Genomic DNA, 27,188 nt, shown 5'->3' with positions numbered 1-27,188 from the left:
TGATTACTTTTAAGAATAGTCCCTAAAACCTTTCTACCAATCATCTTTCGTTCTTTGGCTTAGAAGCCTGACAGCCTGCATGTAAATATCTCTAATTTTTCACAGAGAAATGCCCTAAAATGTTGGGGGGAAAAAGAAAAGAACCATTATTGGTATTTGTTTTCCAGGGCATTCTGTCTTGCCTTTAAAGTAGGACAGGGACCATTTGGGAGTCTTATATATCAGCCATAAGCCTCCTTTCTTCACCAATGAAAGCTAATTTTTAAAGGAGATAATTGCATATTTCTTGATATCTGATGCTTCTTCAAGGAGAAACTTCATGAATTTTGTCAATCTCGTAAGCTTGTGTGATGCCAACCTTTAGAACAAAGTGTCTCAAAAGCTGTAAGTCTGATACCAGATATCTTTCATTTTGAGGTGATATTTCCAGAACCTTAATGCCCATGCAGGGCTGTGCTCTCTCCCCTTAAACCCATATATCCCGCTGCTTTGGAGTCATGTCACCAATGCACTTCTGCTGGGCCTGTGTGGGCATTTCACCTGACAAAAAGCAGAGAAGTTGATTTTTCCTACAAGAGCTCCCAGACATGGGTAGGTGATGGTTGGGATCACCAACCTTGAGATCAGAACACAGTGCCTTGAACTACTAATTCTATAAAGTGGGGAGAGTCCAATCTCCCCCATCTGCTTAGTCCTCATGCTCTCCCAGGTCTTCTTTATTCTTGGCTCCTGAGGCCTCAAGTGTTTCACTTTTGCCCCCACGGAAGTCTAGATGCAAAACCTCCCCTTATTGCCATCTCTCCAGACGTGGAAGCTCACGGAGAACTTCACCTGTTTGATGACTTTAAAGTTCTGAGAATTCGCAGGGAGGGTGATGCTGTAGCATGCATGATCTTCCAAGATCATGCTGACCCACTCTCTCCCTCCCCTCACCCCTTCTTCACACCCTTTCCATCCTCCCCCGCAACCACAAGCAAACAAATGGCGCATTTTCTCCAGAAGTGTTGTTTTATTCTCTTAGTGACAACCAGGCTTAGCAAGTATTCCAAACACAGCCTTTTCCAAACTCAATTTCTTCCTCAAATTTAAAAAACAATAATCCTTTTAGAGTTAGAAAATACATTTATTTATTATTTACAGAAAAGCACAATGAGGTCATTATTATTCAAAGTCCCATCGACCAGCAATAACTGCTGTTACAGTATTTTGGTGAATCTAATTTTGGTCTTTAAAAAGAATACATCTTTTTTCATACACACACATATACACATGTCGTCAGTTACACAGAATTGTTTCTCCTTTTTATCATTTAATATCCTGTCTTTACATATTCTTTCATAAACAAATGTTAATAAGCACATAGCATTGTACTGTATTAATATTCCTTAATTTAAACAATATCAAATTCCTGAACATTTACGGCTTTTTTCTAATTGTTTAGGTTGCTATAAGCAATGCTGTGAAAAGTAAATATCTCATAATTATAGATTTCACATAGAAAAATAGGTTGATGATGCCCTTTTAGGTTTAAGCAGAAAAATCAATGCACTTTGTCCACTATAAAAAAGAACAGACAGTTAAAGAGTAAAGTAAGAAATAAATTTACAAATTGAGTATCTGAAATATGGACTGCAGAAGTGTTTTTAAGAAACTGTTTCTCTGAAGGGATTTTGCCAGAACCTCTTTTTTTGAAGTAGAGCAGATAAAGTATCAGAAAACATGATGGATTCACTGACAGAATTTATCTGAACTGTGACAACTAAACCATCTATAGATATTCACTTCTAACCAGTGGTAGAATTTCATGATACTTGTTTTAATAAAACAGGAGAGCTGATCCGTAGAAGCAATTCTTTTCTGAACTAAAAAAAGATTCAAGGGAAAATGGTGTTTCCAAAGCCACAGCCACCAGAGAATTCCCCTTTTTAAAGAATCTAGGCATTGAAATCTTGGAGAATCTGAACACTGAAAGAATAGGCCAACCATGATCTGTGTTTTGGATCCACAAAAGTTTTGTCAACACTCTGAACACTTGTACAAAGTCACTGAAGAATAGTTTATCAGTTACGTCAGAAACCCTCCTGTATCTTACTCTCACTGACAGATGTAAAACTACTTTCTTCAATGTGGGAGGACAGTATAATATAATGCAATTTGGGTATGAGTGTGTGCGTGTGTGTATGTGTGTGTGTGTGTGTGTGTGTACTGCCCTCATTAGAGAGGGGGCAGATATTAAATAGTCACAGGTATAAGTATGATTGCAATAAGAGCTATATAGGAAACTTCAAGTATAAATTCTTAGTTACATAAGTTTTCATATATTTATGGACAAATGAGATGTATAATATGAAATATGTAGAATATTTTGTGTCATACACACAATGAAGCACAAAGATGCTTTATTTTTCTATATTAAAGGAAGATAATAAAGATCAATTACATACTAAAGTTTTAAACTAATTTTCACCAGGCAGGAAATAACTTTTAAAAATGTTCTAGAGAAGTTTTATATTTTCCTAAAGACGTGGTTTGCTTTTTCTCTTCCAAATGGAAAACTGTATAACAAATCAGGTTTCCCTTTTTGTAATAATTTTGAGCAAGCTCAGAGTCGAATATAAAATTATGTTGAATATAATGCCTGGTATTTGTATCATTTATCTTTGTTTTGATTTTCTATTTCTATTGCATCAAATGTATTTCTCTTTTATCATACACCACTTAAGGAAACTTTGTAAGAAAGATTTGGAACATATAAATAAATTCATTGAACAATTAACTGTAATTCTGTGACTATATATCTATATAGATATAAAACAAAATGAAGTTTCAGTCATTCATATAATACTTATTAAGCATCTATTTTGAGAATGACTCTGAATACAATAATTAAGAAGAGACCATCTATGATAACCAGCCTCCCTTTCTCCATACCTTTATCATATAATCCATGATAGAAGCATTTAAACTAGCAATTAACAATAACTGGTATTATTTTCCTTCAATCTATTAATATGTCTGAATATCCTACATAATTTTTCTGAAACACGTATTCATACAGTTCTCATTTGTTCATAAACGTATAGTCTGAAAGTCTACATAAATGAGAATTTATACTTGAATTTTCCTACATAGTTCTTACTGCAATCGAATTGATTCCTTGATTATTCAATACCTGCCTCTCCTCTAATAAGGGCAGGATCTATGCTTACCTTTTTCATCCATTTCCATGTCCCTATAGCGTCAGTAAGTATTTTTTAAATAGGCTAGATGATAAATATTTTAGGCTTTGCCAGCTAGAAAGTCTCTGTCAGGACAATTCAGTTCTAATATTCTAGCATGAAAATAGCCATAAACAATAAGCAAATAAATGGGTGTGACTACATCCAATACACTTTAGCTGATAAACACTAGTGGCAGGCCATCGTTTGTTGACTCCTGCTATGGAGTACAGTCCCCAGTCAGTATTTTTTATACTGAATGAATGAGAATCTTAAATTTAACATGATGAGATCTGGAGAAAGGATAGATTGCATCTTTAACAACACTAATGGTCGAACAATTGTTTGTTTCTTTTTTAAAATCACATATTACTCCTGAGGAACAAACAATATTAACTATTGCAAAAGAAATTAGGTCCAAAGTTAATGTGCTCACTGTTGGTCAACCCTGGATCGTAATATAATCTAAAGAAATATTTCAGTTCTTTGCAATATAATTTCAGTGGCTCACCATTACATTTTTTCCCTAAAAGGAAAGAAATCCAAATTGCATATCATTAAATATGTGCGAATTTCAAACATGTTATTCACTTTTGCTTTCAATCATCTCCTCAAGTTATAAACATTACATTAAAGAACAGATTTTAGGGGCACCTGGGTGGCTCAGTCGTTAAGCATCTGCCTTCGGCTCAGGTCATGATCCCAGGGTCCTGGGATCGAGCCCCGCATCAGGCTCTCTGTTCAAAAGGGAGCCTGCTTCTCCCTCTCCCACTCTGCCAGCTTGTGTTCCCTCTCTCACTGTCTCTCTCTGTCAAATAAATAAATAAAATCTTGAAAGAAAGAAAGAAAGAAAGAAAGAAAGAAAGGAAGGAAGGAAGGAAGGAAGGAAGGAAGGAAGGAAGGAAGGAAGGAAGGAAGGAAGAAAGAAAGAAAGAAAGAAAGAAAGAAAGAAAGAAAGAAAGAAAGAAAGAAAGAAAGAAAGAAAGAAAGAAAGAAAGAAAGAAAGAAAGAAAAGGGAAGAAAGGAAGAAAAGGGAAGGAAGGAAGGAAGGAACGAACGAACAGATTTTAGGGGCACCTGGGTGGCTCAGTCAGTTAAGTATATAACTCTTGGTTTCAGCTCAGGTCATGATCTCATGGGTCGTGAGATTGAGCCCCATATCGGGCTCCATGCTCAGCATGGAGTCTACTTGAAAGGTTCTCTCCCTCTGCCCCTACCCCTGCTCACTCGCTCTCTTTGTCTCTCTCTCTCTCTCTTTGCCTCTCTCTCAAAATAAAAATAAATATGTAAATAAATCTTTAAAAAAATAAACAATTAGTAAGCTTCGAATGAATGGTACTTCTCTTAACAAATCATCTAAGACAAAATCTATAGTTGCAAAGGTATAGAAAAATAAACAGGAAAGCTAAAATTATGATCCCTAAAATTCAACCCCAAACAGTGTCCAACCATTTTGTGAGAAAGTATTGTTTGGCCTGATTTATCAGTGTAATTAGTCAATAATGACTATCTTCTTTCAACTATATCCAGAGATAATTATAATAGCCCAATAGCAAATATAAAATATATGCATAGTAATGTATGTGAAGAATGTCACCACATGGAGAAATCACTATAACTGAATGACTTTAAACAGTTAAAACTTCTTGAAGTACTTGCCTCTTGATCTGTGTTTTTGAAGAGCAAGACATGGATTGCCTGAAATCTCAGGGAAGGACATTGCAGACAAAGCACAGCAGATAAAGGATGTATGGTAGGGCAAACCTTAATTCTCCACTCAATTTTGCTAACTTAGGCCTAGCCTAAGTAAAGAAGTATTAAATGAATCCCTTCAAGTCATTTAGCTCTTAAAAGTAAAGCTAATTTGCCCTCAGACACAGCTTTCCAACAGTTAGCCTAAAAGTTGTTTCTGCTGCTTTTCACACAGACCATAATGTGCTATTGATTTCTGCAAGCTTTGCAATTTCTATTTTCTCAGTCTACCATCTCTTTCATGCTCTGGCTTAGAATTTATCTCACTTGCTGGGCACACTGGTGGTGGAAACATTTAATCTGAACTTCGGCCGTTTTCCATTTGGGCCTCAAAGAAAAAAAGAGTTTTTTGATTTCTGATCATTTATTTACTGGGGGAAAAAATGTAACATGTTGCAGAAAGAATTAACTGAACCCAAATTATGTTGCGATAGCAACAGATCTTGATGAGCTACATACCATTTTGCTGGCTTAATATGCTCTATGGTTTGTGTGTACAGATTGGTTCCTTTGCAAATTGGCCTGTTGGACTTCCAAAGTAAAGAGAAAACTTTAAGATTTTTGATACTAAAACAACATTTAACTTGAAAGAGAAATTGTATAGAATTAGGAAATAATTGTGCAAAATGGTCAAGGAAAATCAGAAAATAAATTTCAGTATTGATCTAATCTCTGAAGTTTGGGGTGGGAAGCAACACTGAAAAGAATCACCTAAAACCTTTGCAAATACAAGACAACAAACTGGAAAATATCTTTGTAGATAATACGAAAGTTAATTTGTGTATCTTATTCTATGAAGAGCTGTCTATAGAGACAGAAACATGGTAAGCAGCCAATATATAAATTTAAAAAAGGAAAGAAGCAAAAAGATATACAGAAGATGAATAGAACTTTGATAACAAATATAAGGACACATCTCAACACCTGTAAACAAAGATTGCCATATGGCAACATTTTGGTCAAATTCATTAATTTGTTTTAGGAGCACTCTGCAATGTTAGTAAAGGTACTGTGAAGCTGGTTGGGATTGAACATGCTGTTGGCATGAAACCTTTTCAGAAAGCAATGACATATTTGGTAATATCTGCCAAGAGGTGAAAAATGTTTACACTTAGAATCAGTTATCCCTCTTCAGGACACTTGTGCTGAAGAAATAATCTAACTGGACAAAGCTACATATCTGTCTGAAGATTTTCATTGCATTTCAAAATTAATAAAAAGCTATAAAAAAACCTAAATGTTAGTAACAATGGCACATACAGACATTTAAAATAGCATTTGCACATACCATATACTACAAGAAATCTGCGGATAATAGTAAATAAAACTCTGGATAAAAATACTGTATGTCCAAAGTTCTTGTAAGGATTAAATGTGATACGCCTAGCTCCATTGACTTAAATTTATTTACTTTTCTATTTTAAGTAATAAAGTGAAAACTCAGAAAAGAATATACTAAAATTCCCTGCCCTGATAAGCAAGAGACCTGGTTCTTATCCCATGCCTGTATCAGTGTGAATAAAATGTACTAATTTATTTTAACAGTTGTAGTAAGCGAATTATAATTAGTTTGTACTATTCTGATGAGCTATTTAGGAAGAAAATAAAAATCTCTAAAATTAAAAAAAAAAGAATTTTCTAAATGTGTGCTTCCTGGATAGCCTGTTTTAGTCTCAGTTACTTATCTACGAAGTGGGACTGGTCTGGATGAGTTTACTGAGATTCAAACTTTATTGCTCCTTAAAAGCAAGAATTATGCAAACACATGCATAATTATAATTTTTTTCCACACCCCATTTTAATAAAATTTTTTTTTTAGTCACTAGGAATATTTGTCTCCAGTTAGGAATGTTCTTAAACCTTAGATTTGTAACTGGAGTGGAACTCTGGAGGCACCAAATATCTAGCAAAAAATTGAAAATAGCCACAGCCTAGATAGAGTTTTGCTTTTGTTTGATTATTGGACATGAGTCACAGACTTTGCTGAGTCAGCCTGGATTGTGCTAAATCAGCTGAGATTGTGCTAAATTTCCTGGGACTGGGGTGAGTCTGCAGAAAGTATGCTGAGTCCGCAAGGACCCAAAGGTAGAGATGCATGTGAGAGACCCCTGGTCACTCCCCCAAATCTCCCAACTCCATCAAAATTGTGTTCTTATTTATAACTATTGATTTACCACATGCTACAAATAATATAGCTGCACAATGATTCCAAGTATATTTGAAAATTCCTGTAGGGGCACCTGGCTGGCTTAGTCATTAGAACATGCCATTCTTGATCTCAGGGTCATGAGTTCATGCCCCACGTATGGTGTGGAGCTTACTTGAAACAAAAACGAAAATGAAAACAACAACAACAAAAAAAAAAAAAAACAAAGGAAAAGAAAATTCCTTTACATCATCCTGTTAGCACCTTAGAAGTCTCGATAGCCTTCACTATTCTGTCCTGGGTTTTGATGACAGGCTGATTTTATCTGGCTGTAAACACAGGATCGTCTTGAACTGAAAATAGGGGAGAAAACTGAAAAGAAAGCAAAATCCATTTTCACAAGAGAGACTCATCAACCTGAGTAGTAAACACTCAAGCTCCACTTGGAAGTCAGGCTTTCTCTTCTCTGTGGGGAAAAACAAAGATTTTTGAAGAGGGAATGAAATATAAAGAGAATACAGAAAGGAGAGTGAGAGCTCCATCAGATGTCAAAGGCACGGAGAGAGAGCCAAGCCGACCTGGTGCTGTGTGGAGCCATGTGACTGCACCCTCCAGAGCCCCTCAGAGAAAGCCGCATATTACAAAGTAGATATGGGTTCAGAACTTCGCAGAAGCTTTAAGACACTCTCCATGTTGGCGAGAATGTGGTTAAAAAATAGGACTGAAGAAAAAGCGCAGACAGGGAATGGCGACAGGGAAGATTCCAGGCATTGTTGGTAAAGTTTACAAGCCTGTTTGTTTTAGGGTTCGCGTCCCTGGGCCGGCAGCCTTGCCGCAGAAGACCTGTCAGCGGCAAGGTCTTCCAGAGTGCACAATATTACATTTTTATGGCTTCCTTTTTTACAGCAGATATTACCTAATTAGGAAAAGAGGTTCTCCTGCAGATTTTATTTTACTGTAAAAGTCAAAGCACTTTCAGGAAATGAGTGTAGCAGTTTTCCCTGGTGCTCAGCTAAATGAGAATTCCAAAAAACGGCTACTGGCAAAATCCTGCCCTTCCCTGTGAATGATTGGTGAAAAGAATAATAATGGAATAATTGTCTGATTTTTCTAAATACCTATTAATGTAGATTAAATCTCTAGTATCGGAAGTTGTAAAATTCTTCAGGGAATTTTATACAAGTATCCACCATCACGGGAATGGCAGACTTGAACTCAACGTATTCATTCCGTTTTGATTATCTACTACGTACAGCATTGTGCTGGATGTTACAGATTCAAAGTGGTCCTAGTAATACCATTCCTCGCTCCATTTCCATTCTGAGCCCATTAAGAAATATGACAAGACAGAGACCTGTCCCAGGTTACTGATCCCTTAAGAAATCCCATCAAGGATCCTTGCATGATTTATAGGTCACCCATCCTCATGGAGAATGCCAGTTAGTAGTTCTCCAATAAGGAAGTGTAGATGATAAGTTTTTCATACAGATACTAATAAAGCAACATTAATACAATAGGAAGGATTACAGAGAAGGGGAAGGAAGAAGATTTGGTAGGTAAAATTGTAAACTGCAATACAGCTCTGAGAAAGGTTCCTGCTAGGTTGATCTGCAGTCCTTCCTGCCTATCAGAAGTCTAGGGAACCTGTCGTAGAGGTTTGCCCACCATGCTCGTTTGCTGGGACGTGGCTGTTAACAAAGGCTCAAAGCAAACACCGTGCGCTCCAGGGGGCAGCAGTGAGGGCAGACAGTCAACTATGCCCCGACCAGGAAGAGATCAGGGTGTGGTGTTTCCATGGCCACCGCACATAGTATGGTCATGATGATTTCTTTCCTTTCTGACCGAAGTCCAGTCGGTATAGTTAAATATTGGTAGAAAAGTCTCTCAGTTTTTTCATCTTTGTTTCACCTGCGTGCTTTAAATATATCCACTGTGCAACAACACCCCATTGACAGATATTACGACTCAGTCCTTTGAAAATATCATTGCATGGCTTTCTAGCTTTTGTTTTGTAGTAAGAAGTCAGACTGAAGTCTAATTCTCTATTTTAAAGTGGATGTTTCCTTCTGGTTACTTTCAAGATTGTTGTCTTTGATGTTCTGCAATTTCAGTACAGTGTACCTACAGATCATTTGGATGGATGTGTACTGAGATTTGCTGGCATTACTCAGTCTGGGCACTTATTTCTCCTACCAACTCTGGAGATTTTTTTTTTCTTCCACTTCTATTATCTCTCTCTGGAACTCAGCTTAGACTTTTATATTCAACACCCTTTCCCCAACTGTTGGGAAGTATCTGGAGATAGATTTTGCTCAACTGAAGGAAGAGCTGATTAAAAATTAGATATTTTTAAAGATATCCCATGTTGCCTAAGGAAGTAGTGAGGGTTTTGTTTTTAGTATTAGAAATGTCTGAGCAGAATCTGGGCATAATTGAAGAATATCTTTTTGCTGATATTAAAATATGATAGGGGTAAATTTATAAGATGATCTTTAAGTTCCTTCAAATCTTTTTTTTTTTAAAGATTTTATTTATTTATTTGAGAGAGAGAGAATGAGAGACAGAGAGCATGAGAGGGAGGAAGGTCAGAGGGAGAAGCAGACTCCCTGCCGAGCAGGGAGCCTGATGTGGGACTCGATCCCGGGACTCCAGGATCATGACCTGAGCCGAAGGCAGTCGCTTAACCAACTGACCCACCCAGGCGCCCTAAGTTCCTTCAAATCTTGAAATACTATTATTTAATAAAATAATGTTCAAATAATTTTATTTCAAAAACCTTCAAGGGTTGTTAAATATAGTACTTTAACCTAAATCCCATAGTAAATGTGCAAAAAGGGCCTATCTTTCCATTCTTTCAATAATGCTGCAATTAATTTTAAATGTTCTAAATAGTTGACCTTGATGTTCACTCAACATAGATTAATGTTGACATGAATAGTACAGTTACCTGTCAAAATTATTTTAGATTGCCTCAGTGTTCTTGTGAAGGCTTAATCAATTTAAAAGCATGTGTTAAAGAAGCAAATCTTCTTTCTTTGGCTACAGTTCCCATTTATTGTTCTGTAATTCTTATTTTCTTTCTTATTTTTTTATTATGTTAATCACCATACATTACATCATTAGTTTTTGATGTAGTGTTCCACGATTCATTGTTTGCGTATAACACCCAGTGCTCCATGCAGAACGTGCCCTCTTTAATACTCATCACCAGGCTAACGCCACCCCCACCCCCCTCCCCTCTAGAACCCTCAGTTTGTTTCTCAGAGTCCATAGTCTCTAATGGTTCGTCTCCCCCTCCGATTTCCCCCCTTCATTCTTCCCCTCCTCCTTCTCCTTCTCCTTCTCCTTCTCCTTCAACATATAAATTCTTAATCTCAGGAAACAAACCGAGGGTTGCTGGAGTGGTGGGGGGTGGGAGGGATGGGGTGGCTGGGTGTAATTCTTTTTTAAAAAAATTCTTGCCTAGGAGCACCTGAGTGGCTCAGTCAGTTAGCATCTGACTCTTGATTTCGGCTCAGGTCACGATCTCAGGTTCCTGAGATTGAGCCCCACTTCAGACTCTGCACCACTGGGGGTGAAACCTGCTTAAGATTCTCTCTCTCCCTCTGCCCCTCCCTACCCCTCTTGCTCTCTCTCTCTCTCAAAAAAAAAAAAAAATCTTGCCTATAGGGTCTTTGAAAAAAAGAAAAAAGCACAAAAAGCTAAAGAAAAAGAAAAACAGTTGGAATGATGGAAATGAACTATTTGGTAATTAGAAGAACAAATACTTCTGTTTGTCCAAATGCTTGTCTTAGGAAAGCACTTCTGCCACCACCACCCCAGATTTCTTATAGTCCTTAGGTCCATAAAGTAATTCATATCAGCCTACTTTCCCCCCAAACCCACACTACTAGGCTGCTTTATTATCACTTCTTTATAAATCAAACCAAAAAAGTAAATGAACTCATATACATAGAACATTTAAAACGGTGCCTGCAGATAGATGAGAAAGAATATGTCGGCAGGTGGGAGCTCACAAAAGAAAGGCTTAGGACCACTTTTGCCCTCTCCAGGGTCCTTTGGGTCATCTTTTACACAGCCTTCCACTGTGACTGATGGTGTATACTGCCCCCCAACCCCCGCTCTCTGTCCAGTCCAAAGGACCCTCTTAGTTACAGCACAGAAACATCATAGTTAGCCTGGTGATGGGTATTAAAGAGGGCACATTCTGCATGGAGCACTGGGTGTTATGCACAAACAATGAATCATGGAACACTACATCAAAAACTGATGATGTAATGTATGGTGATTAACATAACATAATAAAAAATGCGCATGCCTCTCAAAATTAAACAACAACAAAAAACATCATAAAGGCACCCCAACCACACGGAGCCTGGAAAACCCTTGTTTCCTGACCAAGAATCAGTTGTTGGGCATCAGTGTTTTCTGCAAGGGTTACGACCTGAAACTTCGTAAAGAACCATCCACTTTTGGGGGAAGCATTTCTGAATTGTCCATCACAAACCATTTCTTCTAAAATACCATCATGAAATACCCATTTGCTGATAGGAGCTGTCATCTAATTTGATGCACGTCCAGATCTGGATGAAAGATTAAATTGTCTTCCTCCTTTTTCTATTGGGTGTACAGTTTTTAAACCATCAATAGCATTTCAAGTCTTCTGAAGACAGCCTGGCAGTACGTCCATGGTTTGTAGCCCAGTATAAACAACATCTAAACTAAAGCAGTTTCTATTATGCAGTGTTTTCAGCTACTTGAATAAGTCAAATCTTTCACTGAAAAAAAGTGTGTTCAATAGATGTTACTAGTCCACTTTAGCCAAGCTGCCGTATCGCACAACTCCTCGGAGCATCCTTGTAAAGGCACCGTGTGTTTCTGTAGCTCACAGCTTGTGTGGCTGTAGAGAGTGGCCATGCACATTCATGTATCTGGCAAAAAGTTATCACATTTTCTTGCGGAGTTGAGAAAAATGTTCTTATTGCATTGGTCATAAAGAAACTCAATAACTCTTTTTTTTTTAAGATTTTATTTATTTATTCATGAGAGATAGAGAGAGAGAGAGGCAGAGGCAGAGGGAGAAGCAGGCTCCCCGCGGAGCAGGGAGCCCGATGCGGGACTCGATCCCAGGACCCTGGGATCATGACCTGAGCTGAAGGCAGACGCTTAACCGACTGAGCCACCCAGGCGTCCCAAAACTCAATAACTCTTATGACCACTTTGAACCTCTTCCAAGTAACATTAATTATTAATGTGCATCCATTTGAATCAATGTATTTATTGACATGTGTGTATGGTAATTTATAATTTTCAGGAAGTTAAAACTATGAACCTCATGCAAATACAAAATAAACACAAATCAGCAATTTTATTCAACTAGGGTATTAATGAGCAAATTAGTAATAGTAAAGACTGGTTAAAAGAATTTGAAGAGGGGTGCCTGGGTAGCTCAGTCGTTAAGCATCTGCCTTCAGCTCAGGTCGTGATTCTGGAGTCCTGGGATCGAGCCCCGCATTGGGCTCCCTGCTCCCTGCTCAGTGGGAGGCCTGCTTCTCCCTCTCTCATTCCCCCTGCTTGTGTTCCCTCTCTCGCTGTGTCTCTCTCTATCAAATAAATAAAATCTTTAAAAAAAAAAAAAAGAATTTGAAGAACATATATACGTGTGTGTGTGTGCGTTGAAACAAATGTGTTGCATGATACTAAACAGGTTAATATCTCTTAGGGCAATAAAATTAAAGGTTTGTGGTTATCTTTTCTACACAGCAGAAATTACTGGTCTCTCCATGGAATGAAATTCATGTGTGTTACTATGGATAAATATTGTTTACATTACCAATAGTTCTATGCAAATTAATTTCTAAGTCACAAAATTATAAAATAGCCTACAAATGGAAAATCAATTAAATGTGTACCCTCACATAGAATGAGATCATCGCTGGAGGGATTCTTAGGCAATGCCCACTGAAATCCTTTGCTCATTTCCAAGTCTCAATGCAAAGAACTCCTGGCTACATTAGGGATATGAAAAATGTGAATACGGTTCAAAACACATGAACTGTATTGTCCTAGAGCTGTTTTCTCTCAACATATAAATGAAGGCTGAGTCTGTTTAATTACTTATTCATATAGTTACATTTATCTTGGAACTAAGAGTAGTATTTATTCTTGAGAAACAATTATTTTTTCTGTCATATAGTCTTTCTGGGTTAGTGTTATATCATTAACATATTACATGTGTATATGTGTGTGATTACTTATATCTTTAATATGTTGCATGTAAAAAAATTAAAATGTACCATCAATGGGTATAAGTAAAAATTCTTTACCATCAAGCTCAACATTATGTTCACTTTTTAAGCAACTCCAAATAAGATTATTATCTATTAATTCCATCTGCTGTGACAGTTTATATAATGATTTCAGTGAATATTATCTCATAATTGGGAAATTTTTCTTTCAGATGTCTAAAGAGCGAATTTATTTGCAAATTCTTCTCACAGAGTTTAGACATGATCCATGTCTAACAATTGAGCTTGGTTTTTTTTTTAAAGCTCTCTTAAAGTGTTGATCTTTGTGTAGGGGGAGATGCTCTCTGTTCCTTCCTCCTATTATGTGTTCCATTCCTCGGTCATATTCCAAGGCACTGATTGACCCATATTTACCAATGGGCAGAGTCACTGCAGCCTGAAGTGCACACTCTCATTCCAGCTTCTGTCACCTCCAGGTAAAATCAGTAAGCCCGCCAGCCCTTCCTGCTTGTCCTCTTGGCCTGGACACACAGCTAAAGCATATTAGTTCTCACTCTGGATGATTTCAGCCTGGTAGGAGGCAGTAAATGAACAAGATTAGGATTTAGGCTAATGGAAAGAAGATGCTCTGTTCACGTCCAGCAAACTGCATGCCCCAACAGTGTTTTATCAGAACTCTGCCCATGAGGTATTAGACTCTCGTCCAGGTCATACCGTAATAGCAGCTTTTTGCCCAGCAGTGTTGCTCTATGTCTTCGTGTACTTAGTTCCCTCCGGAAAACTGTGTAGAGAAGGAATGATTGGTAACTTTACTTACACACCTAATGGTGGGGACTATTGATTTTTTCTTTTCTGCAAAATGCATATATTGGTAAATGTTTGATATATAGATGGCTGTACCTTACATTAAAATTGTTCATGTGACATAAAAAGAATAATGTTTTCATTAAAAAGAGTAAGAATGGAAAAGAGGGTTTTTTTTTAAAGCATTTTTCTCTACCCCTCCCCACAATGCCAAAATGTTATCAAAATACTTAAAATACAAAAAAAGAAAAAGAAAAAAAAAAGAAAGCCAAGCAAAAGGAAGAGAAATTAAAGAAAAGGGAATTGTGAGCTTTTAGCGAGTTTCTTTTATGTATCCGGGGCTCTGGCACTCCTTGAGGAGAAGTGTATGGTCATTAGGATAGGATTGGACTGTGACATCATACTCCCTGGACTCATAATCTTTGGCCACTTACTGGGCTGGGTAACCTTGGGCAAATTCTATCACCTCTTTTGCTTCTCAGTTTTCTCATCTGGAAAATGAAAATAATGGTTGATTATAGAATCAGGTCACACACTCTCTATAAAGCACAAGGTAAATGACATGATTGTGTATTTTCACCTTCATTTTTCACATTCCTCCTGTGAGAAGCACATAGCATTTCAATGAGGAAAAGTAACCAACATGGAAGATCACTTCTAAATTATTAACACTGCTTCTTCTTGTAATAGATGGTATAAATATGTGTCTGTATTTTAGATTTCTTACAAAGAAAATAAAAGGTTTGGCCTAATTGGGAAGTCTTCAAGAGTTAAACAGTAGTCTCTAAACATTTAGTTTATCTATTTTTCTCATCAAGGCAGCACTAAAAGTATAGCAAACAGAAGTAACACACTGAAGTAATTTTCTCTATTTTCAAGAAAGACTGACAAGAAAGACATTTCATTTGGAGAAAAGTTAAATCCCTTTTACTAAGTCTCCTTTGTACTGTGACCACTGCTTACCTTTTCCAAATTACTATCATTAGTTCTAACATATCTCAGTTATCTGGGCAAATAGCACCACTTGTTTTTTCCCTTATGTGCGCCATTTTTTCTTGTCTCTGCCATAGATGAGTCAGCCCTAGAAAGCGTTTATTCTCTCTGAATTATCTTAATCATAGTTCTGGGTCAGCCGAAATGCAAACAATTCCAAGAAGTCTTGACTGAGTGCCCCAAGTGACTGCAATCTCTCCCTCCTCTGAACAGACTTCAGACCTGAAATTGAAATCTAGAAAATGAAGGGAAATGCCAACAAAATATAGCTTGTTCCATATAATGTTAGTATGTTCTATACTACTCTTCTGTCTCCTGTTAGAACTTTGAGAGGAAACTTCACAGAGAATTCATCCCTACAATGGCCAACCTACTACCATGTGTGGATAATGTAAATAAGCACTTGAGAAGCAAAATAATGAAAATGGAATAGTGTGTAAGTAACAGGATTCATGATTTTTAGATCCCAGCTATATGTCTGGCAACAATGATGCATCATGTATTCCTTATTTATTTATGTACACATTACATATGAGGAACTGTGTTAGGCGTGTGAGAGACCCAATTAATAATTATAGTTGACAATGTGAAAGCAATATAATTTACTTAACAAAATGACAGACCTAAGGGGAGGTTAGAAATCTGGCAAACTAGTTACTTCACATTATTCTTATATCAACAGCTGTGTGGTTGGCCTTGAATTTCTTCCAGTTTTTCAGTAAATCAGAAATTTAGGAAATAAATGCTTCATATTATTGCAAAAGATAAAGCACAAATAATTTAAAAACTGCCTCACATTTTATAATTTATCAAAATAACAATGTTATTATTCACAAAGTGTGAATCATTTGTAACATAAGGCTACTTTGGGGAAAGGATTCTATAGTCAAATTCAGGAAATACCGCCTCATATTTCATTTTCTTAGAAATTCGCAAAGCATGAGCATATAAAGACTGTAAAAGCAGTAACAGTAAATAATCTTACTAAACTAAATGAATAATTCCAAAGTTACTTGAGTAAAGATTTTTGTTTTCATGGTATACTGGCCTTCTACTGAAATGAATTTGAAAACTGTTGATTTTTCAAAATATTTAATTAGAATGAATTAAATTATTAAAATATAGGGATTAAGTTTAATTCTTTCTTGTTTGTCTTTTTACTAACCAAAATTGGTAACAGTATATGATAAATTTCCACTTCCTTAAAATGTTTAACCATATAATCAATTTTTTTTGTTACAACAAACTTTACCTTCATAACTCCAAAAAAATTACTTAGCATTCATACCTTTATATAACTACTCACATATGTATATGTATATACATACATGTATACACATGTGTGCATACACACATATATGCGTATATATACATATAGCCACAACAGTGTGTGTGTGTGTGTATATATGTCAAGAATTGCAAACGAATCTGGGAAGTTGAAATGCTCAACAAATTAAATGAGAAAATAATTTGCAAAGAAATTTAAATTCTTTTTTTAAATTTATTTTATTATGTTATGTTAATCACCATACATTACATCATTAGTTTTTGATGTAGTGTTCCGTGATTTGTTGTTTGCGTATAACACCCGGTGCTCCATTCAGTATGTGCCCTCTTTCATACCCATCACCAGGCCAACCCACCCCCCACCCCCCTCCCCTCTAGAACCCTCAGTTTGTTTCTCAGAGTCCATAGTCTCTCATGGTTAAATTCTTACCTTATAATGTATACAAGTATACTGAAATGTGTATTTTGGTTTAAACTAAAAAGATAAAGCCATAAAAATTTGAAGAAAGTAGTGGAAAATATCTAGCTAATATGTAATTATAACATGTAGGCATATGAAAAATGAATATATTTTTTAAAGTCAGTATATATGAAGATGCTGATATAAAAATATCTGTACATTGAAAACATCATAAATAAGATTGAAAAGCAAACATCAAGTTGAGAAATAGGCCACATGGAAAGGACTCAACCTATTATGTTGACGATGAAGGGGTAGGAAGAGAATGAGCCAAGGAGTATAGGGACCTCTGGAAGCTGGAAAAGAGAAGGAAAAGAATTCTTTCCTAGACACTCCCAAAGGACTGCAGCCCCTGTACACCAATTCTAACACAGTAAGATCCATTTAAGACTTCTGATGTGAAGAACTATATAGCATAATAAATGTATTGTCTTGAACTACTAAATTTGTGGTGATTTGTTAGAACAGCAGGAGGAAACTAATATATCAAGCATAACTAAATATATTTTAGTATTTTGATCCCATTCTTTCACTTCAAAAGTTGGAAAGTATACATTCTAAGCAACAACAACAAAAGAATAAAGTAAGAGTCCTCTTTTCTCTCTGACATAAAGTTTGAAGTTCTCTAAATCCTGGGTTCAGCTACAGACTATGCAATTCCATCTGAAGGGTGTCTCTCATTAATGCTAACTAGTTCAAAGAAGAGTTTATCCACTGGGCAGACGACTATGATGGAGAACCAAGAAACAAATCCACTTTCTGAATACTCAAAATCATTGTATTTATATTTCAATATTAAATTAAGCTATTATTTTCTGTATCGTTATCTTTTAATTGCACCTTTTGGGATACCTCAGCAGGAGAGACATAATTACAAGGTGTGATATGAGCAATTTCACTTTCTTTTCTATTTATTCAGTGACTAAGAATGGTTGAAAATTGTCCTCTTATTTTTCTGGTATAGTATTCAGATATTTAATCTGATTTGAATAAGACTGCAAAGGGTTTCTAAGCAATTACTTTGCTCACACATTGAAACCACAGCCCTCATTAAAATATAATCATCAAGTTCTATTTTCTTCAAGAATGGAAACACATAATGCATTTATTGTCAATTTACTCTATAAGAAAAAAAGAGATTTGTAGGAGGAAATCTGCATCTTTAAGGACAAATTACCAATGCCTTTTAAATCCACAAATGATAGTGCTCTAACAACCATCCAAGTCTATGAAAAAGTTTAAATTGACAAAATGAAGAATGGCTCAGACTTACTTTCAAAGCAATACACCTATTTGCCTGCATAACATACCTAGGTGTACACATTCTTGGGAAAAAGAACTGTGTTTTTAAAGCATCACTGATGCAGGTAATATATAATAAGTGTGGTGTGTTTTGTTTACTGAGGTTTACAAATATAGCTCATTGCTGGCCTACTCCACATAATAAGCTAGTCAATCCTACAGAGCTTGTAGCATGATGATGAAAGATGTTGAGCAAGCACCTAAGCATTCCCACATACTTGCTGTCAAAATAATAGGTTCTTACTAGATGCCAGGTGCTTAAAACAATAAATGACTTCGTAAACATGTAACTGCATTTAGTCAAAATTTACATTTTGAACCAAAGACTTCACTTTAGTGAGCACCACTGAATATACACATTTATGTGTATATTAAGCCTTCAGAATATACACATTTATGTGTATATACATACAGGCATTTATTTATGTATATACAAATATATGTACACACACATCACATAAATTCCACAATTAAGACTGAATATAATCAGAAATTTTTTTCAGCCAAAACTTATTCTAGTCATTAAAATCTATAGTTGGAAAGCAATAGGATTGTATAGTTAAACTCTTTCTGCAAAAGGAAATCTAAGACCCCAAAATGTTAAGAAACCAAGCTGTATACAAATCAGGACTAAAAGTCAGTTCCTCTCAAGTGTTTACATCTGGTTGTTTTTTCTTTGCTTTATTCTCTACAAATAATACATAATATGCATGAGGTTTATAAGTATGTATAGATTTTACACTAATTTTTATAGGAACACATCAGGCTTAAAATTTTTAGTGAGAGAGAGCGACCTACAAACTCATGTTTAACATACCTGACTTATCTGAGCAATGCATTAACTCAAATCTTTCCCAGATATTTCTAATACAATGTATTCACTTACTGAATCTGTTTGATCTCCTATGTCTCTTTCCTTCCTCAGCCACATGTTAAGTAAAATTTAAATGAATTCACACAGTTGTAGATCTTATGCAAATGAATTAGAAAACTAAATGTTTTCTAATATTCTTGGATCTGTTTGAAGTCTTTCAAATGAATGTCATCTAAGGCAGATTTAAATATCAGGTATTTTCTTTTTTTTTTTTAAGATTATTTTATTTCTTTGACAGAGAGAGACTCAGCGAGAGAGGGAACACAAGCAGAGGAAGTGGGAGAGGGAGAAACAGGCTTTCCATGGAGCAGGGAGCCTGATGCGGGGCTTGATCCCAGGACCCTGGAATTATGACCTGAGCCGAAGGCAGACGCTTAACCAACTGAGCTACTCAGGTGCCCCAGTATTGGGTATTTTCTAGTGTGTTTTAAAAAGCAAGGCAAAATAAATCTTTCCTGATTTTGTTTTTTTTCTGATATACTACACCATGGTAGGGTAGGTTATGCACTGAGCTCGAGAGAGAGAGAAACAATGTTCTTTCCTATACCTCTTCCAAATGTTTTCAGAGTTTCTGTTCCCTTCTTCTTTTTGCTTCTATCTATGTAACACCCAGTCTCTAGAAGTGTGTTCCTGTCCCTGAAACACCCAAGTAGATGCATGTAAGTGCATATGTGTATCCTGCTAATTTGATTATTCACTAAGCCTGGCTAAGTCTACTCCCAAATGGTTTGAAGTTTCAAATCAAATCTGTGATTTGCTAATGTCACCATTTGGAAGTTTCTCATTGGCATTGATTGATTATATGTATAAGTAAAATGTGTTCTTTTTTATTTTTACTCTTAAAATCATATACAAACCACATAAAGACAGCCAAATCAGTTAATCATATCAGTAGCACTATGCAAGCCAGAGTCCACAGAGAAATATCGTGGAAAAAAGAAAACCTCAAGAAAGGTCAACATTGTTCACACACTTTTTTGACGTTTCTTCACTCATGTTCTTCACAGCAACATCCCTTAATCGCTCTCTTCCCTGGTAGCCATTTCTCTCACTCTCCCACAGCTCCTCTAGTCTTGTCTTCAGACTCTCCTCATTCCTTAATTCATTAAACCTTCAGAAATATTTATGGAACACATTCTCTCTATGTGCCAAGCACTGGAGAGAGAACCATGAACCATACAGTCTTGGCCTCATGGAGCATTTTTTCTGATGAAATAATTTATATATAAATAAGTGACCTAATAAAAACAAAGTGAAGTAAATGACTAGAGAATAATGAGTGGGCCACTGATTTCTGGGGCCCAGAGGCATTGAAGAGAAGTCTGGGTACTTTTGGGGTCCAAATAAGGAGAACTAGTAAGAAATTCTATCGTCTGCAGAGAACTCGTCTTCCTGGCTCTAAAAGTGGGAGTAAGGTGGACAGCTAAGCGGGTTGTTCCCAAGGCTGGGAGATACAATGAAGCCACACTCCCGGTGACTCACTCTGGGGCCTTTGAAGGCCTGATGACCCATCTTGTTTCTCTACTGTCCATCTGTGGGGTGGAGATGCTGTTGACTCCCACTGCTTCTGGGACAGTTCCCAGTTGTGGCCTGACCCTCAGCAGTCCATCAAAGACAAGGACAACCCACCTAAAAGAGACCAACATTCAGGGGCACCTGGGTGGCTCAGTCGTTAAGCGTCTGCCTTCAGCTCAGGTCATGATCCCAGGGTCCTGGGATCGAGCCCCACATCAGGCTCCCTACTCTGCAGGAAGCCTACTTCTCACTCTCCCACTCCCCCTGCTTGTGTTCCCTCTCTCGCTGTCTCTCTGTGTCAAATAAAATCTTTAAAAAAAAAAAAAAGACCAACATTCAAAGAAAGAATGGCCAGAATGCATATCCAGGGAAGTAAAACTGCTGAGAGATCCAGATGACAAGTGGTTAAAAATCATGAGAGTATGTAAGGGGATTCAAGTATAGAGAACCCTCAGGGAAAGGATATTTGTAGATTAACAACATGATTTATCAGCCAAACAATATCTGAGATGAGTTGGAGGAGAGAATGTTTTACTACTCAAACGTGTGTCCTTGAAGATCAAGTGCAAGAAACATTCCAAATGCACAGAGAAAAAAATGGCAGAGAAATCAGAGTAAAACCACAAGGGGAAAAAAAAGAATCTTGGAGAACATAATCTTAGTATAAGATTAAAAGAACTACCAGGAAGTAAAAAAAAAAAAAAAGTGGAGAGTCAATAAAAGGAAAAATAATAGGAAATTTTTGCGTGTGAACTAAAAGCCCGGTGCCACGAATTAAATGGGCTTTCCAAGCCCAGGCCAGATTGATGAGAAAAGACATGACGCCTAAAGGCATCCTGTAAAATTTCTGAACTCTCCAAGGGAGAAAAAAGAGAAAGGCAAAAAAAAATGTTATAAGATTCAGGGTAAAAAAAAAAAGCAAAGGGAAAAGGTTGGAATCCTCATCTACAACGCTGGAGGCGAGGAGATGGTGGTAAGAGCAGCAATCAACCACTGTGAGAAAAATGGTACAGTTCAAGAATCTTGGACCCAGCTAAGATTTTATTTCATTTCAGGGTTAAAAACAAAAATATTTGAGAAACTACAAGAGAAACTATCATCCAAGCACTCCATCTGAAAGAAAAAATAATGAAGTGTCTTAACTAAAGGAATCAGAATAGAAACCAAAAGGTGGCAGGACAGAACAAGAGTGTGTGTGTGTGTGTGTGTGTGTGTGTCCATGTGTGTGTGAGATACAAGATCAAGTGCATAATACAGTTTTTTCTTCTTCTCTTTAATGCTTTCCTGATCTAGTTTTGAGACCCTGGCTAGAGGCCAATCAGGTCCCCTTCTTGCCTAGCTGAAAAATTCCACACCCCAGCCACTTCCCTTATCTGGGCCAAATGCACCTACTCTCATCTCCCCAGGGCTAGGTACCAGACATCTAGAGACAGGTCCTATGCCCCAGGACCCAGAGAAATTATTCAAATTAGCCAGTCTCCAGGGATGCACCCAAATCTAGGTAACCTACCCCACTCATCTTAGGAAAGCGGCTCCCATAGCTTCAGTTTGTTGTTATCCTGTCCCTGTTACAACCCCCGAAGGGCCCTGCCTGGTAGCTTTCTCTCATCCTGAGTATAAGTAACAAAGGTTTCTGCCTTTCTTCTATCTAAGTGTCATTGTATTGTGTCTCACCACTGAAAGAATCTTTAAATCTTTTAGAACAAAGCATGAAAGTACAATATATTTCTGAATACAAAATCATTAAGGAAAAAATGGTTTGCCCTCTAAAAAATTCTAATAATCCAGAGGTAAAAATACAGAACTACCTACAACCTTGGAGTCAAGCGGGGTGGGGAAGGGTTGGAGACTTGGTAAAATGGAATTGTGGGTGTGAAGAGAAATCATGAGTTATATTTTCGGTATATCCCATTTAAATACCTATTGGACATCCTACTAGAGATGTCAAATAAGCAGTTGGACTTTTTAAATCTGGCACTCACAGGCTATAAATTTGGGCGTCATCCGTGAATATTTGCATGTTAGGAAGCTGTAAGACTGAAATTACCTAAAGGAGCCATGTGGACAAATGAACCCTACTCATGCCTCCATTGAAAGGTAGAGGAGGAAGACCTAATGAGAGAGACTAATAGGAAGGGTCTGGGCAGGTGGTGGACACCTGGAGTCAAGTGAAGAACACCTTTAAAGAATGAGAGAGAGATTACCTTGATCCAGTGCTGCAGACAGTTGAATAGAGTGACTAGCAAGAATTGGGCATTGCATTTGGAAATTTGGAGGTCTTTAGTGACCTTGGCAGAAGTAGTTTCGGTATGGTGTGGACAAAATCCAATTGGAAGAGTTTCTAGAGAGAATGAAAAGCGAAAAAGACAGTGAGTATAGATAATGATTTCAAAGGATTTTGTTGGAAGAGAGAACAATGAAATCAGGCAGTGGCTAGTTGGAAATGTAGGGTCTAGACAGGTGTTTTGTTTGAAGATGGAGATAGTCCCTCTTATTCTAATTTATTTTTTAAGATTTTTTATTTATATTATTAGAGAGAGAGAGCATGAGCAGGGGAGGGTCAGAGGGAGAAGGTGAAGGGCTCCCTGCTCAGTGGGGCTCGATTCCAGGACCCCAGGATCATGACCTGAGCCAAAAGCAGATGCTTAACCAACTGCGTCACCCAGGCGCCCCTTATTGTATTTTTTAAAGGTTATTTATTTATTTGAGAGAGAGAGAGAGCATGCAAGCTGGGGGAAGAGCAGAGGGAGAGGGACAAGCAGACTTGGTGCTGAGCGCACAGCCCAGCAGAGTTCCCATGACCCTGAGATCATGACCTGAACCGAAATCAACAGTGATCACTTAACCCATGAGTCCCCCAGGTGCCCTCACCCTTAGCCTGATTTAAACGATCCTAGGTAGGGGGGAAATGTTGGAACAGGGGGAGGAGGAAAAGGGAAGAAAGGAAGAGAGAGCGGGTTTGTTGTTGTCGTTTTAGGAACAAAACACTTGAAAAGGAAACAGAATGTTCTACACAGATGTATACTAACCAGTGAATGGTACATAAATAGAGGGATTAATTAGAAGAAACCGTTCATTCTTAAAATCTGAAGAAAGACTGACTCCCTGGGTCCAAGTGCAAATAAGTAGGTTTGGTAGGAGAAAGTAAGAACATTGTTTTCTAGTGGTTTCATTTTTTTAAATAAAATAAGCATTTCTATCTGCTGAGAGAGAGGCTATGAGGAGGATGTTGAGGGTTTGAACAGGAGAAGAAGGTCTGAGGGTAGAAGTCTACTGACTAGGGAAATAATGCTTGAAGGACTGTGTTGAGGCCCAGCTGGAGATCTGATAAACACTTAAAATGAGGTAAGTAAATATGACTGTACTTTTTCTTCAGCTGGGGCACCTGTTGATGGTTCTGCACAGGCTGGATGCATCGCAGTTGGGTCTGGCCGGGTCAGTACAGTAGGGATTCAGGAAGATGGGGAGTGGACGCATTCCCCCACCCTGCTCGCAGGAACACTGATCCTTGTATTGCTCCTCCCTTCCCCAACTTCTATCTTAATATGATTTGGAAAAACTACCAAAATTTTCCATGAAAGGCAGGGAATGATAAGAAACTGTGACAGCAAAGGCAGAATCCTTTAAAGCAGACAAAGTGAAGAGAAAGTTTGCTAATCCATATGCCTTAGTAATTGTCCCGATTTGTTTTTCTTCTTGTTTAAGCTCTGTGATTTCTAGTACATTTTATCAGTGTGGAAATGGAATTAAAATGCTACAGCAGGGGCACCCGGGTGGCTCAGTCAGTTAAGCGTCTGCCTTCGGCTCAGGTCATGATCCCAGGGTCCTGGGATGGAGCCCCACATCAGGCTCCTTGCTCAGCGGGGAGCCTGCTTCTCCCCTGCCTGCCGTTCTCTCTGCTTGTGCTTGCTCTCCGTCTCTCTCTGTGTCAAATAAATAAATAAAATCTTTAAAAAAATAAATAAAATGCTATAGTAGATGCTTGTAAGCTAGGTTTTATTGGTAAATTTAATGAATCACGAGGTATAAAACTAAATATTTCCTAATTTATGACCTGACACTCCACAGTGCCTGCCCCACCCCATGGTTTCAGAACCAGAAAGTGGAATGAAATCAGCTCTATTAATTGAGCGGAAAGAGTTGCATGTGAAACCACTGATTTGACCATAAAGATGAATATTCATAGGCAAAAAATTGTTTTGTTGTTTGTGAGTAGGAGTTCATTATAAAATATGGGCTAGAGGGCCCATATACATACACTCAATATGCTCAGTGTTAATTTTCTAAAATATACATTTACCTCCTAGTTGTTGTAAAGTACATCATTTAACATTAGGAGTCTACTGGATAGTCTTAATTATTATTTTCTTAACCTCTAACCTGGGGAAGATTTTAATAATTATTACTACAGGGCACCAAGGGCTGTTTCAACTTAATAACTCAAAGGATGACACATGAAGATAATTTTGCAATGTAATTTATTAGCTTTTTTTTTTCTTTTTTGAGATTTTGCAGCACAAATTACCAAGAAGAAGTAACGGACAAGTTGTTTGTATTTAGGTACAAGAAAAGCGAGAAATGAGGAACCAAAGAACTAGCCAGAGCCATTTGCCGTAGCCAAGCTGGGAATTTAAGAAACAAAGGCTCTATGTACAAATAACTAGTTCAATTCTTTTATGGGAATTAGCCTATCTTCTCTAGTACAGAAAATCTCTTTTAAAAAATCTTTATTATAGGAAACTGGACAATTTGGCTAGACCATGTTTCGATCCATAGATTGCATGGAGTAATTTGGCCAACCTTATTACCTGGAAAGGAAGATTGTACCCTTTTCCATCTCATGCCAGCTTTGTCTAGGAAAATGAGCCTCCCAGAAAAATGAGGACAGCTTTTTCTCAACAAGTAACATAAGAGTGTTTTCTTCATTCATAATCTCCCAATACCCCAAAGTAACCAACAAACAGTGCATCACAGGGCAATGAGATTTAAACATTGAAAGAATACTTGCCAGAGAATGCAACTCAAAATAGAAATAATTACAAAACAGAATACTTTGTGTAACAAGAGGGAAAGCATATGTCCAAATATTCTGATTTAGGTTAATTTAAATTGTTCTTGAGAAGAGAAAGGAAAATAAGAACTGTCCAGTCCATTTTTGTGGTCAGAAACACAGTATGACAAATGTTCTACCTTCAAGAAAACATCTTGTGTTGAGCATTCCACAGAAATAGAAATGAGCCTGCATATTTGTGTTTATACTCAGGTACCGCATTGTGTATCCACAGACAGGATCACACTGGGTTTTGACTGATGCTTCCATTAAAATGGCTTGTGCTATCATTTTGTGTTCCCATTCTTACCTAGACAATTGATTTCTTTTAATGTAGAAAAGCAAAGGGAATATAGTACGTAAATGATATAATCTTCCTTAAACTAGAATCATATATTTTATAGATGTGCTGGATACTTTTGTAAAGATCTCCCTAACTTACTGTGCATGGGGAAAGAAGGAAACAAAGCCAAATAGCAATTGAGTCCTATATAGTAGTCACTGTATTCTCACAAACACATTCAGCAATCTGTTTCTACAGAGCCTTTTCCCTGCCTATGCTTTCTGTCTGGAAACCTCTTTCCCTAGGAATATGCATGGTTCTGTCTGTCCCTTTCCCCAAGCCTTTGTTAAGACCTCATCCCCTCACACAGGCTGGACCTAATCGCCTTGTCTAACATAGATGCCACTTCACTTTGTTCTCCATTCCCTGTACTATTGTTCTTCATAGCCCTGTTGCCATTTTACATGTTGTATATTTATTTGCTTTTGTTTATTGTCTGTTCCTCTCCTGCTTCCCCTGCCCCATTATAATGCAAATCTTAGGGGAGTAGGGATCTTGTCTACTTTATCACCTGCTATTTCTCCAGTGCTTAGAACAGAGCTTGACCCATAGTTGTTGAATGAATGACTAAATTCTTCCTTCTCCTCTAAGTCCCAGGAAGTCGAAGTTCCTTGCTTGGAGTTTTTAGTAAGCTTTCTGGTTAGTTGATTAAATGCTTTGTTGCCCAAAATTCAAGTCTCACAGTCTACCAAGCATTTACTCTGATGTCTACTTAGAAGTCAGAGGAAGAGAAGGTGGAAAGTAAGTTTGTAACAAACCATACAAGACAAACAAACACTGGAAGCCTTAGTCTACATAGACTGTGACTTGTGAATGTCCCTCTCATAAAGGTATTTATTCATTCCATTTTTAGTCAACCCATACTAATTTGTGATGCCTATTGGGCATTCAAGCTGAGATGTTGAGAAGGCAGCAGGATTAAAGCCTCAAGTTCAGGAGAGAGGTCCAGACTGAAGATAAATATTTGGGAATCATCTGCATTTCAGTGGTATTTAAAACCAGGCTACTGCATGAGATCACGCAAGTATAGATAGAAAAAAAGGACCTGAAACTGAGGCCTGAACATTCCAACAGTTAGAAGCTGGGAAGTGGGGAAGAACCAGCAGAGACTGAGCAGGAGTTTCAGAGACATGAGAGAAAAACCAGATGACCATGGTGTCTGGAAGCTGAGCAAAAACAGTGCATGAAGGGTGTGT

The 27,188-nt window shown here is 37.4% G+C and overlaps 1 long non-coding RNA gene across 1 annotated transcript in view; it reads right to left on the bottom strand.

The window, feature by feature from the left end:
• LOC123847887 (uncharacterized) overlaps positions 1-27,188 on the bottom strand; it is a 63,133-nt gene that overhangs the window by 31,117 nt on the left and 4,828 nt on the right. The window contains exons 2-4 of the long non-coding RNA XR_006791629.3: positions 14,603-14,659; positions 14,079-14,145; positions 13,779-13,934 (exon numbers count right to left, since the gene is read on the bottom strand). This is a non-coding gene — a long non-coding RNA (uncharacterized LOC123847887). The remainder of the gene's footprint in view (positions 1-13,778; positions 13,935-14,078; positions 14,146-14,602; positions 14,660-27,188) is intronic.

The sequence above is a fragment of the Mirounga angustirostris genome, unplaced genomic scaffold (assembly GCF_029215605.1).
Source record: "Mirounga angustirostris isolate CCGP_5_RB_7025 unplaced genomic scaffold, mMirAng1.0.hap1 SCAF_2, whole genome shotgun sequence".
Lineage (NCBI taxonomy): Eukaryota > Metazoa > Chordata > Mammalia > Carnivora > Phocidae > Mirounga > Mirounga angustirostris.
This window is presented reverse-complemented; position numbering and strand designations above follow the sequence as displayed.